The sequence below is a fragment of the Ovis canadensis genome, chromosome 1 (assembly GCF_042477335.2).
Source record: "Ovis canadensis isolate MfBH-ARS-UI-01 breed Bighorn chromosome 1, ARS-UI_OviCan_v2, whole genome shotgun sequence".
Classification (NCBI taxonomy): Eukaryota; Metazoa; Chordata; class Mammalia; order Artiodactyla; family Bovidae; genus Ovis; species Ovis canadensis.
The window spans coordinates 5,857,232-5,879,685 of record NC_091245.1 but is presented as its reverse complement, the minus strand read 5'-3'; the positions used below and the strand labels follow the sequence as shown (position 1 = coordinate 5,879,685).

General features: G+C 48.9%; 1 protein-coding gene across 6 annotated transcripts in view; it reads left to right on the top strand.

The window, feature by feature from the left end:
* Positions 1–22,454, top strand: part of AGAP1 (ArfGAP with GTPase domain, ankyrin repeat and PH domain 1) — a 573,926-nt gene that overhangs the window by 451,820 nt on the left and 99,652 nt on the right. The window lies entirely within an intron of this gene.

Below are 22,454 nucleotides of genomic sequence, written 5' to 3'. Positions count from 1 at the left end.
CTCCGATCCTGGCTTTCAGCTTCTTCTGATGATAACCGCCTCCTCTATTAATGCCCATCACTCTTGTTGTTTCGTGAGCTGCATTAGTCTTTCCGTGGGCACCGTCTTGTCTTGATTCTCCTCTGACTTGTTGAAGTCAGGCTTTTTGCTCAGAGCTGGGCCCACGTGATCTTTCAGAAGTGGCTCCTTCTGATGGAGTTACGTTTTCTTAATTCCTTGGTGTGCGAGTGGAGGTGGACATGCACACACGGGCACACGGGCATGGTGGGAGGTGAGATTAATACACTGTAATAAGCAAGTTAAAGAGACCCTTCCAAGGAAAGTTCAAATGTGAGAACATTGTTGTGTAACATGAATAATGATTGGTGAGACCAGTGAGAGTAGATGAATCTGGTTTCAACAAGGATTCCATGTGTGCCGGAAACAACCTTTGTAACTTACATCCTTTTCTTTCTCCATCTCTGCTGCACTTTTTTGGAAATACTCTTTTGACTGTTCAAACTGCAAGTCTGAGTGTGAAAGAAAGTGCCTGTTCCTTCCTAATATCTGAAGATAAGCTTAAATGAGATAAGCCCATGATGCATTTGTTAGCAAGGCAGGAGCAGAGTTTACAGTACAAGTGCTGTGTCATTTACCATAATTCTGTGAGTTCATGGCATTTTCATTTATAATGAGGAGACCGAGGTTCAGAGTGTCAGGGAGCTTGCTGGGGCTCTCACGGTGCCAGGAAAGAGTCTAGAAGCCCTTTTTCAGTGCCTATCTTACCATTTTGCCTCCCATAGCTTCCTGCTAACAAGTTTAGCCCGTAAAAACTGATTTTCTCCTGTTATGAGAAATGAGGATGATTCTGTTATATCAGCAGTGGTGAAAAATAATGATTATGGATCAAAGCACCCACTCAGAGACCGCTGGCCTTCCCACTGGAAGATAAATCGCCCACAGATGCTGAGCATTGATGCAGTGCCTTCCAAAAACTTCAGCAGAAAGCCCCCAGCCACAAATGGGTGGCCACACACCCCACCGGCTACAAGAGGACTGGGGTAAAGTCACGAAGATGCGTGGCCACCGGCCACGTCGGGGGCAGGTGCCCCACGGGCCCAGGGGAAGAGTAAGATTTGCCTCAGGGGAAGGTCTCAGGCCCATTTCACAGATAAACATCTTACTGTGTTTGTCACGTGGGTTTCCAACTAATGACTTTTTTTAAAAGGTACCACTTGGTAGAAGCTGATTATCAAGTCCACCTATCACTTCATTACACACATTTCATCCCTGCTAATCATTCCACCCACCTCCTGGCATAGTGAACACTGTGTGAAAAAGATAGAGCCTGAAAGTAAATTAGTAGTGGTTGCGCGTTTAATTGGGCTGCCGGTTCAAATCAGCGTCTTCGTCATCCAGTGGGTTCGCAGAAAGTTCGAGAAGTGATAGTGGGCTTGTCGGATGCCTGAAATGTTTCCATCTTCCACTTCCTGCGTTACTGGGGCGGTGCCATGGGCTCTGAGCAATAGCCTGTGATGAGGCTGAGTCAGATCCTCAGCCCCCAGCCAACCACAGACCCTTTCATTAAGAGCCTTCCTGCCGAGGTGGTGACACCAACAGAAAGACAGGTTCAGAAGCACCCAAATTAGAAATCACAACAGCATCTCAGGCATGTTTGATGGGCGTCGGTTGATGTGTGTTCAGAAGTTCAGTGCTAATGACTAGAAAGGACACCGTGCCTCGCTTTGTAGTTAAGAGGACCATCCCTATGATGCCATATCTGTGACATCTTTCCACTAGAAAATAACACAAGTTCTCTGTCAAAAGAAAACGGATCATTTTTTCCCTAGGAAAAGTTACCTTCCCAACTATAAATGAGTCATTTTGGGGAGACAGGCTATATCCAAGGCATATTATTCTTTTTTTTTTTTTTTCACATTTTAACATCTTTGAAGTCAGAATGCATCATTCAGTTGAAATAATTTTAGATTCACAATGATGCACAATTTTTTAAATTTTCTTAATAACTATTAATCAAAGTGTATTGTGGGAACCATCAAAGCTAAGCCTTCTTAAAATGAAAGCTAGTTGTATATTTTTAGAGGATTGTTTAACTTTAATCACTAAAAGTATTTATATTTCTCTTTCCTGCAAGCATTGTAACTTGTTATTGCCAGTATATTCTCTTTGGCTTGACCTCATGCTGAACAGTTGCAACTGCAGATAGTAAAAAGTTCTCTACATGATGTCCATAGAGTGGATGAATCGTGTAGTTTTTGAGATGCCCCATTGGATCAGATGACTAGGCTCAAATCTCTATAGAGAATAAGAAACTTTCAATTCCACTGAGTCAGCTATTTCACTCCGGGTTCCGGGGAAAACATGGCACCCTCAGCTGGGTCATTGATGGGAATTTTCCACAGGGACTGTCTGTAGACGTGTGGGGCAGGGTATGGGAAGAGCTATAGGGGTGGTGTGGGCCCCCAGTGGGTAACAGGAAAAGAAGAAGCTGGTTATGAGACCCAGAGGGAGGCATCTGGGGAAGACCTCCATCCAGGGATGTGTCCTTCAGCAGAAGGACACTTGCCACCTGGTGACCCAGAGGGCGAGGGGCCCCGGAGAAGCCCCTGGCCTCCCTGTCCCTGTTGCCTCTGGTCCCCTGCCGCCACCTCCCTGACCAAACCTGATGAGACACCAAAGACGTCGAGCTACCCAGGCAGGCTGCCACCCAGGCCTGCCTCCAAGGGCGGGGGAGGGCCGGCGGGGACGAGCTAGCAGAAGCCGTGCGTGCTCGTGCCTCTCCTAGTGCCTCTTACACGCCCTGGGCACATCTGGCCCCTGATCTAACATCAGTGCAGTGGACCAGAAGTCTCTGTCCCCTGTGACCCTCAAGGGCCTGGCCTGAGCCCTGCCGAGGGAGGGGTCGGAGCGCCACGTGTGCACGTCTGAACCGTCCCCCGCCAAGCCCATGAGGGAGCCCCACTCTCTGCCTAGGCTCTCAACTGAGCACCAAGTTTCTGTCGCTGGGCATTTCTTACCTTTGTGGTGTCTTTGTTCAGAAAGTAAAGACTAAAAGTGTGCCTTCATCAAATATTTACATTACCTGAAATTCCAGAAACTCTCTGTCCACGTGGGGGCCCTTGGTGCCATAACGATCTTCTCCCCTGACTTCTCGCTGCCCTGGCCCTCATCAGACTCGATTACAGAGGTTCTTTCCCGCAGAAGAACAGGTCTACACAGAAGAGTTGAAAACGGTGTAACCTAAATTAACTAGAACAGTGGTCATCTTCCTGTATTTACAATTTAAAATGAATGGATTGAATCTCGTAAATTATGGGAGTAGCAACTGTGACCAGAGAGTTCCTTCCTGAATATTTTGAGTTCTAGCGTGGTCACTGGGTTCAAATATAACCCAGCCCTCATACGTGCTCAGTTGCTCAGGGGTGTCCAACTCTGTGACCCCCCAGACTGCAACCTGCCAGGCTCCGTGGAATTCTCCTGTCAAGGGTACTGGAGTGGGTTGCCATGCCCTCCTCCTGACTGACCCAGGGATTGAACTTGCATCTCTGCCCTCTGAAGGTGGATCCTTTTCCACTGCACCACCTGGGAAGCCCATAGGGAGAGTCAATATCATAGAGTAGTTCAGCCCCTTCTGGGGTTGGGAGGGGACTGAGTGTGGAAGAACTGTGAGGTATGAGCTAGTGTGGGTGGCATTGCATGTCGTCTAAGGCAGAAGTGCCCTGGAAAGGCGGGTATGTGTCTAGGTGTCCCCAGCACTGAGAGCTGAGCTGTGTCTTTGGGCGGGCGAGGGCTGACCGCCATGGTACTGACCTTGGGAGGACCTGGTGCGTGTCCCCCACGCCCTCTGCATCACCGGGCATCAGGCCCCCCACTGCCTACCTGGAGGCTCCTGCAGGTGAGGGTCTGTTCTTTCCATACACACACTCTCTAAAAATACATGAGCGTTTTCCAGTTCCGTGGCCCCATCTGTAATGATAAAAACACCTTTGTGATGCCTTTACCTGGGAAAACTAGACCATTCGTGAAGAATGTCAGCAATGGGGCACTTCACTGCTGAGTATAACTTTGAGGGTAAGCTTCTCAAAAACCAGCAGCCTGCAGGCTTCCCATGGAAAATGTGAAGGCGGCATTTAGCTTTAAAAAAAAAAAAAATCTTCTACATCATGAATAGTACTTGTATTCTTATTTCATAGACCATCGGGAACAACGGGATTGAAATATCAGTGATAGTCTCGATTTTAAATTGAATTTGACTTGCTCGGAATTATTAGTTATATTTAACAAAATGGGTAGGTTCGGATCTGGGGGCTAAACTCTACAGTGATTACGGACCAACCAAAGTGAATTCATAGTTAAGGAGTTTGGGATGGACTTGTACACACTGCTTCATTTAAGACGGATAGCTACTGGGGACCTAGCTGCTTCATGCTGTGTGGCATCCTGGATGGGAGAGGAGCTTGGGGAGAATGGATACCTGTGTATATATGATGTATGGCTGAGCTGCTCTGCTGTCCATCTGAAACTATCACAACACTGTGAATTGGCTGTACCCCGATATAAAATTAAAAGTTTTTTTAAAAAAAGAAACGTAAACTCAGATATGGGGAAAGAGGGTGGTGAGCCAGCACGAGGGGCATGAGGGCGTCCTGTGTTCAAACCACGGAAAGACAGTCTCAGCGCATCCTGGGTGGCCCTGACGGAGTTCAATGGGACTAGTGGGTGGAACCTTCGCAGAAGTGGATTTTGGTTAAGATATTAAAAGGAAAACTTTGTCAGAGCTGGGGCTGCCCTGAGTGGCAAGGTTCCAGGTCCCCCTATGGCAAGTCTAGCACTGGTTGGGCCCCCATAGCAGAACCTAGGTTTTGGAAGGATGCGAGCCCCAGGGGCCCTGGGCTCGTGGCCAGAGTCAAGTTGAAGGGCGTGTGCCTGGAAATCCCGTGGGCAGTGGGGATTTTGCAGATCATTAGTGACTTGCCATCTTTTGCCGTTGCCTTGGAACTGCATCCGTTCTGGGTGTTCTTCTCATCCGGGGTCCAGGAGAGAGGTTGTCATGGCTGAAACTGTGCCAGTCGTCTCTGCAGCCCCGGTTCCTCAGTCCCAAATCGGGTAGTGCTTGTTCGTTTGGTAACATTCATGCAAGTTTGCATCGGGTGTTAATTTCCCTGTTTCCCCAGTGAAAAGGCAGAAGTAGAGAGAGGTTAAGTGGCTTTCTTGTCCAGGGTCAGGTTGCTGGTAGGTGACAGAACTGTCTCTTGATTCTCTGCCTCAAGCTCTTTCCACCAGGCAAAAAGCAAGTCTTTGAGGTGTGTGGAGCGGCTTTTAAATCTAGGAGTGGGGCAGGCAGAGTGGCTTCCTTGATATTTCTCAGATTCCATGTAAAGACCCTGACTTTCATATGGATCATCAAATTCAGAGGTGGTAGAGCAAAGATGTTTCTTTAAAAATGCAGGACCAGTCTGGATTTACCCAACCTTACTATACAAGAGAGGACTCGGAAATCTTGTTGTTGTTGGGGTTTTTGTTTGTTTCTTGGCATTTTGTTATTGTTTTCTTTTTGCTTGATTTTTTATTTTATTTATTTATTTTTTTTGTCCCCTTAGGTTCTTGGTGCTTTGTTCTAAAGGTCTCAGAAGGGAATTTATTTTATCCTTCTCATCTCCATCCCTTGGTTGTTCATTCTGGGTCTTTTTAGACCCATTGCATGGTTGATCGTGGATGAATACTGAAATATTACTTGGTAGGGGAAACATCACAATGAGTTGCCCATCGCAGCTATACCCACTAAGCCATCTCAAGTGAGGCCTCCAGCATGGTTACAAATTTCATTAACTCCAGTTTGCAGAGGTCAGATGAGACTTAGTGTTCCTCTGTTCTTTCCAAGGACAACCTGAAGTTGTGGATCATTTCATTATCTCATCAAATATCGTACAACAAGCACAGAGGAAGCTCTGTGTGCTTGGCTCAGTGGGAAACGACAAATAAAAATCAGTTCCTCTCTCACCCCAAGGCACTCAGTGCCTTAATATGGGAATAAGACACACACCAAGGGGACTTCCCTTGTGGCCCAGTGGTTGAGAGTCCACCTTCCAGTGCAGGGGATGCTGGTTCAATCCCTGGTCAGGAAACCGGGAACCAGAGTCCCACATGCCGAGGAGGTACTAAGCCCACTCACTGCAGCCACTGAGCTCGTGTGCTCGATGTGCATCACAACAAAAGAAAATAAGTAAATATATATATTTTAAAAAGATATGCCCCAGGGACTATACCTATGATTTCAGGCAGGATATGTAAGAAGGGCATGGATGGTCCAGAAGAAAGATAAACCAGCAATGAGTTGTAAAAGTCAGGGAGAGCTAACATATAGAACTTCATGTTAGATTCTGCAGACTTAATACACAGTGGTTATCTTAGTTAATAAAATGCCACAAAAGGCATCACTCTTTGATTAAATGTCATTATTTACAGCAGCCTAAAACCCCAGCGGTAGTGATTGAATTAGTCACAGAACAGTTTCATTTTCCCTTTAGTCAGTTAAGTTCAGTCACTCAGTCATGTCCAACTCTTTGTGACCCCATGGACTGCAGCACGCCAGGCCTTCTTGTCCATCAACAACTCCCGGAGTTTACTCAAACTCATGTCCATCAAGTCGGTAATGCCACCAACCGTCTCATCCTCTGTCGTCCCCTTCTCTTCCTGCCCCCAAGAAAACAGATGTTGCTGTAATTGATCAGTGTCTTTTCATCTTAGGAAGAAAGTTTTTTTTAATTAGTTGATATATTGGAAGACACATGGAGAAGAAATGAAGAATTCTGCAGGAGCATCGTGTAACTTTTTTTCCCTACGTACTCATTTTTACAGAAAAGCAGCAGCTGCAGCTGCATGGGGGCTCAGGTTCGCCTGTGCCCATTGGGTGGTGCTGAGTGTCGGGCAGTTTGTTTCTTTTGTTATTTAAGCATCTTTTCACCGTGACGCTCTCACCTTTCCTCTGTGGGCACAGTTAACACGCTGGTTGCTCCATGTTACATGCAATGGAAGACACGTGACTGCCAGGAAACATAATGATGACCAGGAACCTGCCTCTATGGGGCCTTTCTTATGGGATTTTGTGTTATTTGGAAGTGGTTCCTGAGGAAATTCGGAGCAGGCGATGGCACCCCACTCCAGTTCTCTCGCCTGGAAAATCCCATAGACGGTGGAGCCTGGTGGGCTGCAGTCCATGGGGTCGCGAAGAGTCAGACACAACTGAGCGACTTCACTTTCACTTTTCACTTTCATGCATTGGAGAAGGAAACAGCAGCCCACTCCAGTGTTTCTGCCCAGAGAATCCCAGGGACAGGGGAGCCTGGTGGGCTGCCGTCTATGGGGTCGCACAGAGTCGGACACGACTGAGGTGACTCAGCAGTGGTGAAAATCAGAGAAGACTGTGAAAGCTGTCAGGTGTTGCCATCGTGGGTCACTCTTGGATCTCCCACTGTGTAAACACTGAGGCAGTGTGTCTACACCTTGTTATAATCTTGGCAGCTGCCTTCCGTGAAAGGAAAGACAGTCAGAGGTCTCCACCATCAACTCCATCACAATTCCATGATCAACTGTATTTCCTTCTAGCAGTAAAGAGTCCTCCATGGAACCTCCTTGTTAATACACTAGTTGGTTAGTGCCTCTGAATCGTTGAACTGAGTAGTTAATTAGAGTGAATGTGAAATGCCGTGAACTATAACATCTTCCTAGATGATTTCCCCACAACACGGGACCTTTGATGAGGCGGCCAGGTTGCCTGGGGCTCTTTGCCCCTGAGGCGGACATGGTAGGAAACACTGGATATCCTGATGGACTTGCCTACTCCCCACACACCAGATCATTTTTCCTGAGAGAGTTCTCGGGTGGCAACTCCAGCTTCCACAAGAATGAACTTGCTGAAATTGAGTAGATGTGGGCTTACTCTAGACATTGACATCCTAGATGGGGCGCAGTTGACTCAAAAGCCATCCTGCAGGGTTCAGTCCTTCCAGCACAAACACACAGAAGCTGACAGTGCTCACAGATCCTTTGTGGAAGGCTGCGGGTCGGAAATAAACAAAGATGAGTTGATCACAGCGGGAGAAGCCAGATCAGACGATTCCCATCATGATGAGCCGACAACAAGAGAAGGATTTTTTGGTCTTTTTTTTTTTTTTTTAAGTACACGCAAACGAAAGCGTTAGATTGAGTTCCATGAAAGCGCATTAATCACCTAGTGCAGGCCAAGAGCTATGCCTAGGACTGGATGGAAGAGTGACTGAGGTGGCCCCTGCCTTCAGAATGCCCACTGTCCAGTGGAAAAAGCGGGTCTCTAAACAGACTGTGGCCACTGGAGCCGCCTGTGCAGGAAGCCCAAGGGACCCCAACCTAGCACCTTGGGTCCCGGAGGCAGCAGCGTGAAATATCTGCTGTTCAAAAAAAAGGGAGGAAAGTACAAAAAGTGAACACATGAGAAATCTTGGTATAAGATGGCTTGAGGGCGTCCCAGGGGGTGCTAGTGGTAAAGAACCCGCCTGCCAGTGCAGGAGACGTGAGAGACGTGGGTTCGATCCCTGGGTCAGGAAGATCCCCTGCAGGAGGGCATGGCGACCCACTCTGGTAGTCTTGCCTGGAGAATCCCACGGAGAGACGAGCCTGGTGGGGCTATATAGTTTCTGTGGGGTCACAAAGGGTCAGACACGACTGAAGCAGCTGAGCACACACACAAGGTGGCTTGGAGCTCCAGCCACAGACACCCCTGGTGCAGTAGGCCACACTCCACTTCCTGCCGTACGGACGGGTAGACTTGCCTTGGAAAAGCACAGACTCTTCTCAAGCTTGCTTTCCCCGTGTACAGATCTGCTGCAGAGCCCTCCTTTTACTGACCCTAACACTTGGAGTGCTTTTCTGCACAAGCCTCTCACAGCCTCCAGTGTCCATCAGCAGAACCCAGGATGGGCGTTGTCCTTCAGGAGCCCTGAATTGGAATTCTACCTGGGTGGAGAGACCCCCCCCCCCCGCCCAAGTCAAACTGACTTTTAGGGGATTCTCAGATAATTTCTCATCTTCTTGATGTTCTCCAAAAAATGGTAGAGCTGTCAGAGTCTTTGGAGGGCATTTCATTAGCCATGAAATCAGGGGTGTGCTGTGATCTGCTCAGACCAACGTCCAGGAAGGGCAGGCCGAGCGCTGGCCACCCGGTGTGTTCTTCGCCATTTGGATGGCTTGTGTCCTTTTTCTCCTTTTGCCTCGCTGCATGTATTTTATCACAAAGGGTGCAGGGATGCAAACGGAAGCTGTCATGCTCAGAAGATAGACATGATGGCGTGTCTGCATCTCTTGAGTCTCTGCCTCATGCAGCCCCGAGACCCACAGATGCTCTACATTAGACGCAAGCGCCCGGGCAACTTCAGGAGATAAAGGCACCCGGGAGGTTTGTACTAGCTGAGTTCGCTGCATCTGTGCCCCCGGCCCTAGCAATAATGCAACGAGGCTGTGTTTTATCTCATGTGTAGAGGCGACTTCATTCGTCTTCCTGGAGATATAAAACAAACCAACAAAAAGGATGGAGACGAAATGCAAAATGCAGTCTTTGTAACAGCAACTCGGCAAATGGGAAATATCAAATAAAAACTCCATCCACTTTGGGTCTCAGTCTGGTTTAGCCGCCATAACAGAACCGCAGACCAGGTGGCTTAAACAGCAGAAAGTTACTCCTTTCCATTCTGGAGGCTGCAGATCCAGGTGCAGGCCCGCTGGGTTCTGGCCTACAGGGTGAGCTTTCTCACCATGGCCTTTCCTCGATGCACAGGAAGCACTCTCTCTCCCCTCCTTGGAAAGGCACTAAGCATATTCTTTGGGCCCCCCCCCATCATCTTCAGACGTCATCACGCTGGGGGTGACAAACAGCAGACGAACTTTGGACACAGACATTCAGTTCATAAAAGCTGTGGCCTTGCCTTCCTATCTGTGGGATTCATGGGTCTGGACCCTCTGCAAATCACCCCCTGTTGTGTTCACTGCCCACTCCCTCCCCAGGGTCTTGGGTCCCTTGTTGGAATAGGTCTTTAAGCCCCCAGGGAGGAAGCCATGGTTCAGTGACTGCTCTTAAACAGGTGTTACCTCATTGCATCCTTCGTACAACCCATAGCGTCAGATGGGGAGGTGGCGTTATCTACTGTTTTCCCGTGAGGACTACAGTTGGGTGACGTGAAGTGATTTGCTGGAGGCGGGCAGGCAAGTGTGAACTGGGGGTCCGCCTCCGGCCTCTGGGACTCGGAAGTCTGCACGACCTGCCTTGCACCTGTGCTGTTCACCTGGCCAGGCCCTCAGCGGCTTGGGCTTGACGAGGAGTCTTCTGCGGGCGTGGCGCAGCCCTGAGGCTCCTGGAGAGGCTTCTCCCCATTGCCGCTGGGTGCCCACCACCCCTACCACGGCCCTTAAAGGACCTGGCAGCAGCAATTCCTTTACTAGTTTTGAGCTTAGCCTCTTTTCTCAGGACCCCGTTGTGACACGGCTTCTTCACAGAGACGTGGCTCTTGCTGCGCGTGTCTGTGGCAGGGGGTGTACGTTCCAGGAAGGCTGAGGATCACTGCCTCAGATGCTTTGCAGACAATTAGAACACGCGGGATTAGAGAACGTCCAGGGACATGACGTAACTTTTTTTGGACTTAAGGATGTTTCACTCAGAGGCAGTCAGCCCAGCTTTTAAGTTCATTATGAGGACGATGTCCTTTGTGGGCTTTTGGAGTTGGGGAGTGAGTGTGTTTAAGGACAGTCAGAGGGAGGAGGTGAGCGTTTGATCTTGCTCCCCGTCATTCATTGGAACCCTGCCTTGGGCTGATCTAAGTCTGATCAGATGTCCGTCTCATCTTGCTGGCGGGTCTGATCTCCAGGCACTCGCCCTCAAGTGGGTGTGGCTTGAGATGAATTCGGTGTGTTTATTTAGGAATCTTTGCTAATGCGCCCCTGCCTTTCAACTCCACCCCTTTCTCATCTCAGACACATAATGGGGCCGCAGGTATTAAGCCCAGGATGTTAACCGCCAATGAAAGAAGAAGGTACAGCGAAAAACTTCAGTCGTCGCCCCTGAGATGCACACACAACCTAACAAGCCTCCTTTTGTACTCGGGACATGGAGAAAATTGGCCATTTGTCTGTGGGGTAATGGGCTTTGCTGCCGAAGAGCATCTCTCAAATGGTTAAATTCAATGACATTATTTCCCAGTTCATGAAAGCGACTGCCGCACACAGTTTAATTCTATTTAATTTTTTTTTAAAGGAGGGGGGAAAAAAGGCAGGAGGGAAAATATTTTAGTTTCTCTTCAGCTGATGTCTCCCTGCTTCTTCTTAAAAGTGCCTTTCTAGTTGCCGTGCGGTGATGTGATCATTATCTGCCGCCTCGTCGCCTTGCCGCCTCTCCATGCAGTAAAATCCAAAAAAAAAAAAAAGAGAGAGAGAGAGAGAGACAGGGAGAGCGTGTGAAGTATGAGTTCCTACCCGAAGACTCATTGCCTGCGATCCGTACCGCTTGACAGTAATGATCTTATTACAGTACTCTGGACCTTGAAGCGATTTCGTGAGGAGAGCGAAAGGACAAGCCTCCGTGTAATCAAGTGGTGCTGAATATTCCACACGTTTCTGATCACCCGCTGATTGGCCACCGTGCTAGCCCATCTTCTAGTCAATTAGGCATGGCCCCTGTGCTCCTCACCTAGTCAGAGACACTGATGGTTGTTGTCTGGGTTCTGGCAGGCAGCCAGGGGGTTTGAAGCACCGCACACGCCGTCCTCCCAGGATAAGCGCTTTTTTCGTCGGAATTGATTACCTTTCTTTGAGTTTTGCCTAATAGCAAAACTGCATTTGGAGAGGGCTTCAGGTGAAAACCGGACACATTAGCCGTTGAGAGCATCCGAACTCCTAGTCGATTTTTCAGGCTTCCCTTTGCCTCCGTCTAATTTCTGTTTAATGAGAGCGTGTGGGAGAATGCTGAAGGTGTTTCACGGCACTGGCCGCCAAGCACGCATGTAGCGTGGGGAGGACCACAGGGACGGGACCTGAATCCAGGTGCCGTCTCAAGCTTGGAGAGAGAGAGCTCTTGTTGGTTAGTTTCCGTCTCGGCAAAAAGCTTTAATTAGCTACAGATATTTTCATCTGTAGGAAAAGAAGTGATGAGTTCTTCCTGCCATCCACTGGCCTGCCTTTAGTCATTGTGAGGAGTGAGTCCACGTGCCTGGGTGTGGTGACCTCTACTGCCTGTGCCCAGAGGGCTGTCCCCTGTCCCCTCGCCCTCTCTCCAGCTGTGTACCTCCTGTTATCGGTCTCCAAGCATCAGTCGCTTATTTGTGTCTGAATCTTCATGACTCCGTGGACTGGCAGACTGTAGCGGACCAGGCTCTTCTATCCATGGGATTCTCCGGGCAAGGATACTGGAGTGGGTTGCCATTTCCTCCTCCAATCAGTCTCCAAGCCTAGTGAGATTTGAAAGGATGGGATTTTTTTCCTGGCAGAATGATTGCTTGATGCTGCCTATTATGAAACTACTGGTTAAGCACATGTTAATGCATTTGAGAAAAACCTGTCATAAATCAAGATTTTTTGCTTCCTCCAAATTCAGATTCTTGGCGTGTAGAATGTCCATTGAGTCGGTGATGCCATCCAACCATCTCATCCTCTGTCGCCCCCTTCTCCTCCTGCCCTCGATCTTTCCCAGCATCAGGGTCTTTTCCAATGAGTCGGCTCTTTGTATCAGGTGGCCAAAGTATTGGAACTTCAGCATCAGTCCTTCCAATGAATGTTCAGGGTAGAGTTACTTTAGGAAATTCCCAAGGGCTCGGTGCACCCCATATGGGAGCTGTGGAAGGTGGCATCTTGAGCTGCACACTGGGCACCTTGATAACCTGATTTGACTCTTCATGATTAGAGTAGGCGTTACAGCTTCGTTCTTTGACTTGTTTTCATTTGGACGGGTCTTTGTGCAGCAGGAATGGTTTTCCTCTTCAGTTGACTCTGCAGAATCAGGGTGTACTGTAGGCAGCCCTGAGAGAAACTGCTAGAGTCCTTCACTTCATGTTCTGCATACACTCACACTCACACACACACACACGCACAAAGGCACTCACGCACACAGACACACAAAGGCACTCACGCACACAGACACACAAAGGCACTCACACACACACACAGGCACTCACACACACACACACAAAGGCACTCACACAGACACACAAAGGCACTCACACAGACACACACAAATGCATTCACACACACACACACGAATGCACTCACACACAGACACACGAATGCACTCACACACACAGACACACAAAGGCACTCAAACACACACATACATAAATGCACTCACACAGACGCACACAAATGCACTCACACACATAGACATGAATGAACTCACACACACAGACACACAAAGGCACTCACACAGATACACAAAGGCACTCACACACAGACACACAAAGGCACTCACACACAGACACACAAAGGCACTCACACACATACACAAAGGCACTCACACACACACACGAATGCACTCACACAGACACACGAATGCACTCACACACAGACACACAAAGGCACTCACACACATACACAAAGGCACTCACACACACACGAATGCACTCACACAGACACATGAATGCACTCACACACAGACACACAAATGCACTCACACACACAAACACATGAATGCACTCATACACACAGAGACACACAAAGGCACTCACACAGACACACAAAGGCACTCACACACAGACACACAAAGGCACTCACACAGACACACAAAGGCACAAAGGCACACACACAGACACATGAATGCACTCACACACACAAACACATGAACGCACTCATACAGAGACACACAAAGGCACTCACACACACACATACATAAATGCACTCACACAGACACACACAAATGCACTCACACACAGACACACAAATGCACTCACACAGACACACGAGTGCACTCACACACACAGACACATGAATGTACTCACACACACAGACACACGAATGCACTCACACAGACAGACACACAAATGTACTCACACACACACACACGAATGCACTCATACACACAGAGACACACAAAGGCACTCACACACACACACAAAGGCACTCACACACACACACACAAATGTACTCACACACATAGACACACGAATGAACTCACACACACAGACACACGAATGCACTCACACACACACGAATGCACTCACACACACGGACACACAAATGCACTCACACACACACAGAGGATTTATTCCTTCTCACTGTCATGGAAAGAAAACAGCTTCCATCAAAATTTAGAGTTAGTGATAAGTCTTTAAAAGACAAAATCACAAAACAGAAAATCTAGGTTAATCATCTATTGGCAATAATCACTGCACCCAGTCACTGACCCCTTGCTACCCACCAGCCCTGCGATTAAACCTTCCACCGGCCTCCTCTCCTGACTTTCAAAGGAGCCTCCCACTTGAGTCTCCACAGTGACCAACCCTCCCTTTGGAGGGTCATGTGTCTTTTCAGTGGCCTTCCCTCACTACAAATCTTGGCTTATCTAGGACTTTCCCTAAGACTTAAATTCGTATAAAGCAGAGGCTTGTATTGAATACAATAGACTCAAAAGAATATTTCTTAATTATAATAAGTTAATACTCAAGCCATTAAAAACTTCTGTCATTTTACCCCAGCTGTGTTGACAAAAACATGTTTTTGTAATAGTTGGAAAATAGCAAATTCAGAATTAGCAAATGGTTTAAGGTTTAAGGTAGGAGTTTTAGAAACTGGCGTACATGATGATGACCTGTTTACAGCCGTGTGATTTTACCTGAACCAGTGAATCCAATGCTCACATTAAAAGAGAAAGAGCCAATAACTTGAAAATACAGTTCCATCATCACCAGGTGCAGAATACCTCCTGTAATTAACATGTAATTACCCTGAAAAAGGCCGATTAATTAAATAATGTAAACAGTTTAAGTCAACTACTTTCTTAAATCCTGCCCCCCAAAACATTATTTTTTTTTCCCTCATTGTGGGATCAGACTCCTACAGCAGGAGGTGAGAGGGAAGGAAGGACTCGCCAGCCCAAAGTGACCCAGTTTAGGGGGTGGGGTGGGGGGAGACTCACCTGCCTGCAGTGCCCTGAAGATGTGCCCGCAGGAAGAGCTGCCACTGTGGCAGGTGGTCTGGGACCTTTGCTTGTTGCCATTCAGTTGATAAGTTGATCCAGCTGTTTTGTGACCCCGTGGGCTGTAGCCCGCCAGGCTCCTCTTGCATTTCCCAAGCAAGAATACTGGAGTGGGTAGCCATTTCCTCTTCCAGGGGATCTTCCCAAAAGTGAAAGAAGTAAAAGTCACTCAGTCACGTCTGACTCTTTGCAACTCCATGGACCATACAGTCCATGGAATTCTCCAGGCCAGAATACTGGAGTGGGTACCCTTTCCCTTCTCCAGGGGATCTTCCCAACCCAGGGATCAAACCCAGGTCTCCCACATTGCAGGCAGATTCTTTACCAGCTGAGCCACAAGGAAGCCTAAGAATACTGGAGAGGGTAACCTATCCCTTCTCCAGCAGATTTGCCCCACCCACGAATCGAACCCGAGTCTCCTGCATTGCAGGCGGATTCTTTACCAACTGAGCTATCAAGGAAGCCAGATCTTCCCAACCCAGGGATCAAACCCGTATCTCCTGCATTGCAGGAAGATTCTTTACCTCTGAGCCACCAGAGAAACCCTGGACCTTTGGAGTATGTATAGCTTTTTGAATAACTACCAGAGGCCCTCTTTTCTTTTGCTGCTGTGACTTCCCTTTTTTTCTTCATCTAAAGCAGGAAATGAAAGATCTCCTATAGTTGAATGAATGCATTTTTTTGGCTGCCTCTTAATTACAGAAATATGCAAGTTTAATGTGGTTTGAAATCTTTCTGTTTTCCTTTTTAGAAAATCCTAAATATCTTTAGTGAAGGATTCCTTCCATTGGTACGTGAGTGACAGCTGATCCCCTTCTCTGCCTTCCCGAGTCAGTCACAGCCTCCCTTAGGGACTCTGGAGTTTCCCATCAGCCCACACTATTCCCCATCAGGAACTGGTCTCTAAACATGAGAACAGGTGTTCTCCAGAGAGCCCAGCTTCTCTACCTGAGTAGCAGCAGTTGCGTAGTCAAGGCACGCGGGCACTCTTCCTGTTTCAGTTTGCTGGCAGAGGTCAGCTTTTCCATCTTCTCTGGGATACTTGCATTTTTATATCACTTCCCAATGATGAGCCGCCCAAGAGTAAATAGAATCTTAAAGACCAGAGACGATTCTTTCTTTTTTTTTTCTGCCAACCTTGAGTCGTGGTTGGAGGCAGGAGGGAGTGGAGGAGATGATGAGGATGGGGTGGCCAGTGGACCCCGGTCATGGGGAAGAAGGGCTGAAGATGCTGGCAGGCCAGGCAGTGCCTGTGGGAGAGGCCTAGAAGAGTGGGAGGGTCAGGTCACAGGGGCGACTCTGGGGAGAGGGGTACCACGTGATGGCTCTGGTCCAATGGAGGCGGGCACAAGGGAGGGGCCAGCCAGCCAGCTCCCTGCACGATTCTAAAATCACTGATTTAAAACCAAGATTTGGGTCCAGCTGGCCTCTGGGAAGCCAAGATGCCAGCTGATTCCAACTCATCAGGGCTGAGAACCAGTGGTTCAGGTGAAGGTCAGCTAGGACAGTGTCAAGGACGCACGCCAGCAAGGTTCAGACACAACTGAGTGCCGGCCACCCGCCAGGATGTGGCAGCCCCTCGAGGACACTCTTCCCACTGGACGTCATTACTCTGCCCCAGGTGCTCTACCATTAGAGTCCCTTCCTCTGTTGTATTGATTTTATTTTTTTCCTGGTTTTATTGGTTTAAATCAAATTTCAAACTTATAAAAGCTCAAATTTTGTTAACTGTTTTGTTAAATACACCAGAATTCATATTTGGGTCATAGCTGCTATTTTCAAGGCAGTCTTACCCCTCAAAAAGTACCTGCCAGACTTGCCTGGTGGTCCAGTGGCGAAGAATCCACCTTACAATGCAAGGAACAAGGGTTCTGTCCCTGGTCGGAGAACTAAGGTCCCACACGCCGCAGAGCAAATAAGCCCATGTGCCACAAATACTAGGGCTTCCCAGGTGGTGCTAGTGAGAAAGATCCTGGCCTGCCGATGCAGGGGACGGGAGACGCACGGTGTCGGGTGTTCGATCCTCTGGAGGAGGGCATAGCAACCCAGAGTTGGACGTAACTGAAACGGCTAAAGAATCTGTGCACCGCAACTAAGAACCAACATAGCTAAGTAAATAAGTAAAAAGAACCTGCCCCTTTGCATTTTCCCTGCCACCGTAGCCAGTCACACAGACAAATCGATGGAGCGTCCAGCCGCCAGAGCAGAGCGCTCCCCCTAGAAGTGTCCCTGCCCTCAGTGGATCGGGAATTAGGACAGAAACAGCTGAGAAGCCTTTTCTCTGCTCCTCGGTGTCTGGGGCCTCACCCAGAAGGCTGTACATGCCGGGGCTGGAAGCATCTGCAGTCCGGGTCCCTCACGTGCCTGACTCTTGGTCTGACCTAGGCTGTGGGCCACGGCACCTACACAGGGCCCTCTCGCACCCCCATTCCCACGTGGCCAGCCTTCCTCCCAGTGCAGGGGCAAGCGTCCTGGGAGAGACACGCAGCCAGGAAGGAGGCCCGTTTCCTACTGCGTCCTAGGCTTGGAGGATACACGGCGTCCACTCCACTGTGATCTATAGGAAATACCAAGTCCCAGTTGCAGACAGCAGAAATAGACTCTGCCTCCTGCCAGAATGTGGCGAGATTCTAGGAGAGCGTGTGACCCGCCAGTGTTGCTGTCGCCTATGGAAAATGGGTCGCAGATAGTCAACATATGACACGGCAGGCTGTGATCGATGCAGTGACATGAGATGAAACAGAGGAAGGAGACGTGAGTCCATCAGGCTGCTTGCTGGAGGGACAGGGCCCGAGAAGGATCGCGAGGAGACTCAGCAGAGAGCCCGCAGAGGCGAGGCTGGTGGCTGGTGGCCCTGTGGGGTCCGCGTGCCCCCAGGGAGGGAGTTGTGTTCTTGTTTTAGCTACGGGGGCCTCACTAAACTCAACACTTGTCCCTCATCAATGTTACGATCTGTATGCATGTTATTGTATGCTATATTGTTTCAAACAAGCTGACTTTTACTTTGACCTCACTGTTATAAATCGCTGGTAAAATACCTAGGGAAACAGTTTATTTTACCTAATGGCTCAGACTGGAAAGAATCTGCCTCCAATACAAGAGACCCAGGTTCAATCCCTGGTTCAGGAAAATCCCTTCAAGAAGGGAATGGCAACCCACTCCAGTATTCTTGCCTGGAGAATCCCATGGACAGAGGGGCCTGGCGGGCTACAGTCCGTGAGGCTGAAAAGTCAGACACCACTGAGCAACCAAACCACCACCACCATGTAGTCCTTCTCTCTCCAAACTTGAGAAGAGCCAGTGTAAAGATACTTCAGTATCTTCTAGCTTGTTCCCCACATATCATTATATTCCTGTCTTTTCAGGATTTATTCTTTCCAGCACATTAAACCAGAAAACCATACCTTTTATTACCGTTATTATTTATTTGGCTGTGCTGGGTCTTAGTTGTGGCATGCAGGACCTATCAGTAGTTCCCCTACCCGGGGTTGAACTCAGGCTGCCTGTGCTGGGAGCACAGAGTCTTAGCCACTAGACCACTGGGGAAGTCCCCAGGCCATTTTTAAAAGTGGTCGAGAGGGCTTTCCTGGCGACTCAGTGGTAAAGAAGCTGCCCTCCAGTGCAGGAGACGCCAGTTAGGTCCCTGGTCCAGGAAGGCCCCACATGCTGTGGGGCAGCTACGCCCAGCTGCGGCAGCTATTGAACCCCTGATCTATAGCCCGTGTGCCGCAGCTACTGAAACCCACACGCCCTAGGGCCTGTGCTCTGAGGCGAGAGAAGCCTGCACACCGCGACTAGAGAGTGGCCCCCACGCGCTGGAATTAGAGAAAAGGCTCGCACAGCAGTGGAGACCCAGCCCAGCCAAAAGTAAATCATTTTTTTTAAAAAGGGCGGTTTACAGAACCACTGCACACAATGGGATGCCGAAGAAAAGTGACTCCCTTTTTATGCACATCCCTTTACCAGTTGAAAATAAAGTAGATTAAATATTTTAAAGTTTTTAAATAGTTTTATTCTGTGTGGGATTACTTTCAAAGGTTGCTGAATGGGATGGGGAATTTTCCAGCAACTGGAAAAAGACATGAGCATTTAATACAGGGTACTTTCTAGTGCTTTTAAAGTGAAGGCAATCACATAAGGCCATCTCGCTTCATGGGTAATTAAGGCATTTCACTCAGCAATTCCTTATTCTAATGAAGAAGAAGAAATTTCTCTTTTTGCTGAAATATTTCTTGGAAGGGTTTTATTTCTAGTCATTGCTGAAACTTTGGAGAATGTTTCTCCCCTTATCTCCTCTAATATCTTTTTGAATTGTGAGTCGGTGTCGGGGGCAGGGGGGGAGGTGATCAAACGTATAAAGACCCTTCACAGATTCAAACTTTTGTAAAATGCCTAGAATCTCACTGTCCAGGAAGGGGACACAGCCAGCACCGCTGGTGCCCGGACGCCCTGCTCTTCCTCAGTGACCAGCAAGACTCTCATCCCAGTGTTTCTTCCCACCGTGTACGGCCAGACCAGTCCAGGCAGGCAGGTGGCCGAGCAGCATCAGGCGCCCTGACGGAAAAAGCAGTGATCCCGGGCAGCTGGGGGGACAGTTAGGATCTCAGGCCATCGTGGGCTGGTTTCCATCTCCTACTGGTGGGATGGCCTGGGCCAGTTCATTGTGTCTCCTGCCCTGAGCTCCCAGCTATAAGGTGGAGGGACGACACCTCCTAGAACTGTCACCAGGGTGCCGTGAGTTCTGCGACTCGTGTGTAGGACAGAGCGCCTAATTCCTTTCTTGGGATTCAGTGTGCCTGTATTAACATAATACTCTTGGGCCTCCCTGGTGGTGCAGCGGATAGGAATCTTCCTGCCGGTGCAGGGTGCACGGGTTCAATCCCTGGTCCAGGAAGATTCCACGTGTTGCAGGGCCACGAAGCCTGTGCCCCACGACTGCTGAAGCCTGTGCGCCTGGATCCTGCACTCTGCAGAAAGAGAAGCCCCCGCAGGGGGAAACTTGCGCACCCCCGCTGGAGAGAATCCCGAGCGCAGCAACAAAGACCCCGTGCAGCCAAATTCAAATAAACTAAGTAAATTACAAATCATAATTAAGATAATACTCTTAGGACTCAAATCACTTGCAGTACATTTGTAGTTTATACTGGCTCACCTAACACAGGCCCAGGGACTTTGTTTTCTGACTCAAGGGATCTCTAGTTAAACCATGTTTTTCAAGGGTGGTAGATGGTAACTGGGCTTCCCTTGTGGCTCAGCTGGTAAAGAATCTGCCTGCAGTGTGGCAGACCCGGGTTCAATCCTTGGGTCGGGAAGATCCCCTGGAGAAGGGAAAGGCTACCCACTCCAGTATTCTTGGGCTTCCCTAGTGGCTCAGCTGGTAAAGAATCCCCCTGCAATGTGGCAGACCTGGGTTCGATCCCTGTGTCAGGAAGATCCCTGGAGAAGTGAAAGGCTACCCACTCCAGTATTCTGGCATGGAGAATTCCATGGACTGTATAGTCCATGGGGTCCCAAAGAGTTGAACATGACTGAGCGACTTTTTCACTTTCAGACGGTAACCACTAGAGGTCATCTATTAAGTGGTGAGGATGAAACGTTTAAGCTGATGCTTCTCCTCACCCAGAGTACCATACCCGTTAGTGCGATACCGACCCGTGGGTCAGTAGACACTCCCGGTGCACTTTGGGGTGGATAAGAGCTGCCTCCACACAGAAGTGGGTCCCAGTCCTTGGGTTCTTCCAGCCTCTTCTGGTGGATCTCCAGGGTGAACCATTCAGTGTCTTCCTCCAGCCCCTACAGGGCTGGGCAGCCTGTCCCCCCACGGAGGCCAACTTAGGAATGTCTGCATGACAGGGTTACAGAAGGTCCCTAGTAAAGCAGTGGCAGAAGTTACAGTTAAAGATGAAGAAAAACCGCCTCACGGTACAGCATGGATTTGCACGTGTGTGAACTGAAACTGAAGCTCTAACAGAGACTCTGCATCGTGGGCTCGGTGTTCCTGCATGGCGTTCCTTTCCCTGGGCGCTGACAGCGGGGTGTGTAGAACATCCGTAGTCGATGGCTGTACCGCTAAAAGGCTGACCCTTTGGAGGGGGACACTGATCTTTTCCTCAACTCGTGTTGATCCAGGCAGTTCAGTTGACAGCCAGTTTCTGCCAGGGGACAATGCTGTTTTGTGTACGTGACTCGTTTGTTTGAAACGTTTCACGTGGGCTGGCCCTGCCTCCTCACCTAGATGGAAAGCTGGAGAAGGCAGGAGGCGCCGTGCTCCTGCTTGCTGGTGTCCCAGGTCGAGAAGAAAGAGCCCACATGAGCTACTGATTGGGTTCCAAAGCACTTCTTTTGGACGAGGGTGGTTTTAGGTGATATAAACCAGTGTGTTTGCCAAAGTTTGTGTTATCAAACGTGAACCCAGCAAGATGCTCTGAAAGGAGTTTTCAGAGTGTCATTTAGTCCAGCCCCATCCTAGAGTTCTAGATGCACTTTGGCTGAAAGGAAAGGGTATGTGTGTGAGTGCTTGCTTGCTGGGTCCTGCCGACTCTTTGCAATCCTTTAATGAACCAGAGGACTTCGCTGATGGCTCGGTGATAAAGAATCTGCTGCCAGTGCGGGAAACCCAGGCTTGATCCCTGAGTTGGGAAGATCCCCTGGAGAAGGCAATGGCAATCCACTCCAGTATTCTTGCCCCATGGGACAATCCCATGGACAGAGGAGCCTGGTGAGCTACAGTCCATGGGGTCGCAAAGAGTCAGACACAACTGAGCACCTAGCAAGTTGAAGACTATGTGAGAAGCTCTCCACTTAAAAACAGAAAAGAACCCCCCCGCCTCCGCCGCCACTTAATTTATTTAACCTCGGAAGGAAGGTTATGATGGTGCTCAAGGCAGTGCTTCTCATACAGACACCTTACCCAGGGTCCCCAGCTAGACATGGATCTCCAGGCTCTTAATGCCTCCAGCACTCATGCTTGGGTTAAAGAACCCTTGATTTATCACTTAAAGTTACATAACACACTTTCCACATGTGTCCTAATTAATAACTGTGTAGCTTCATTCTCTCATCTCCACCAACATCGTCATCTTAGAGAATGTCCATCTTTAAAAATCCACTGCGTGTAAAATTTTTTTCCTGCCTGAAATTCCTGGTTACATTTAGACGTGTTCCCCGACTGTTTCATGCTATAGAATAGTCAGTGGGGATGATGCAATTTATCAGGGGCACCTCATATTCATTTCTGTTCATGTAACTGAAG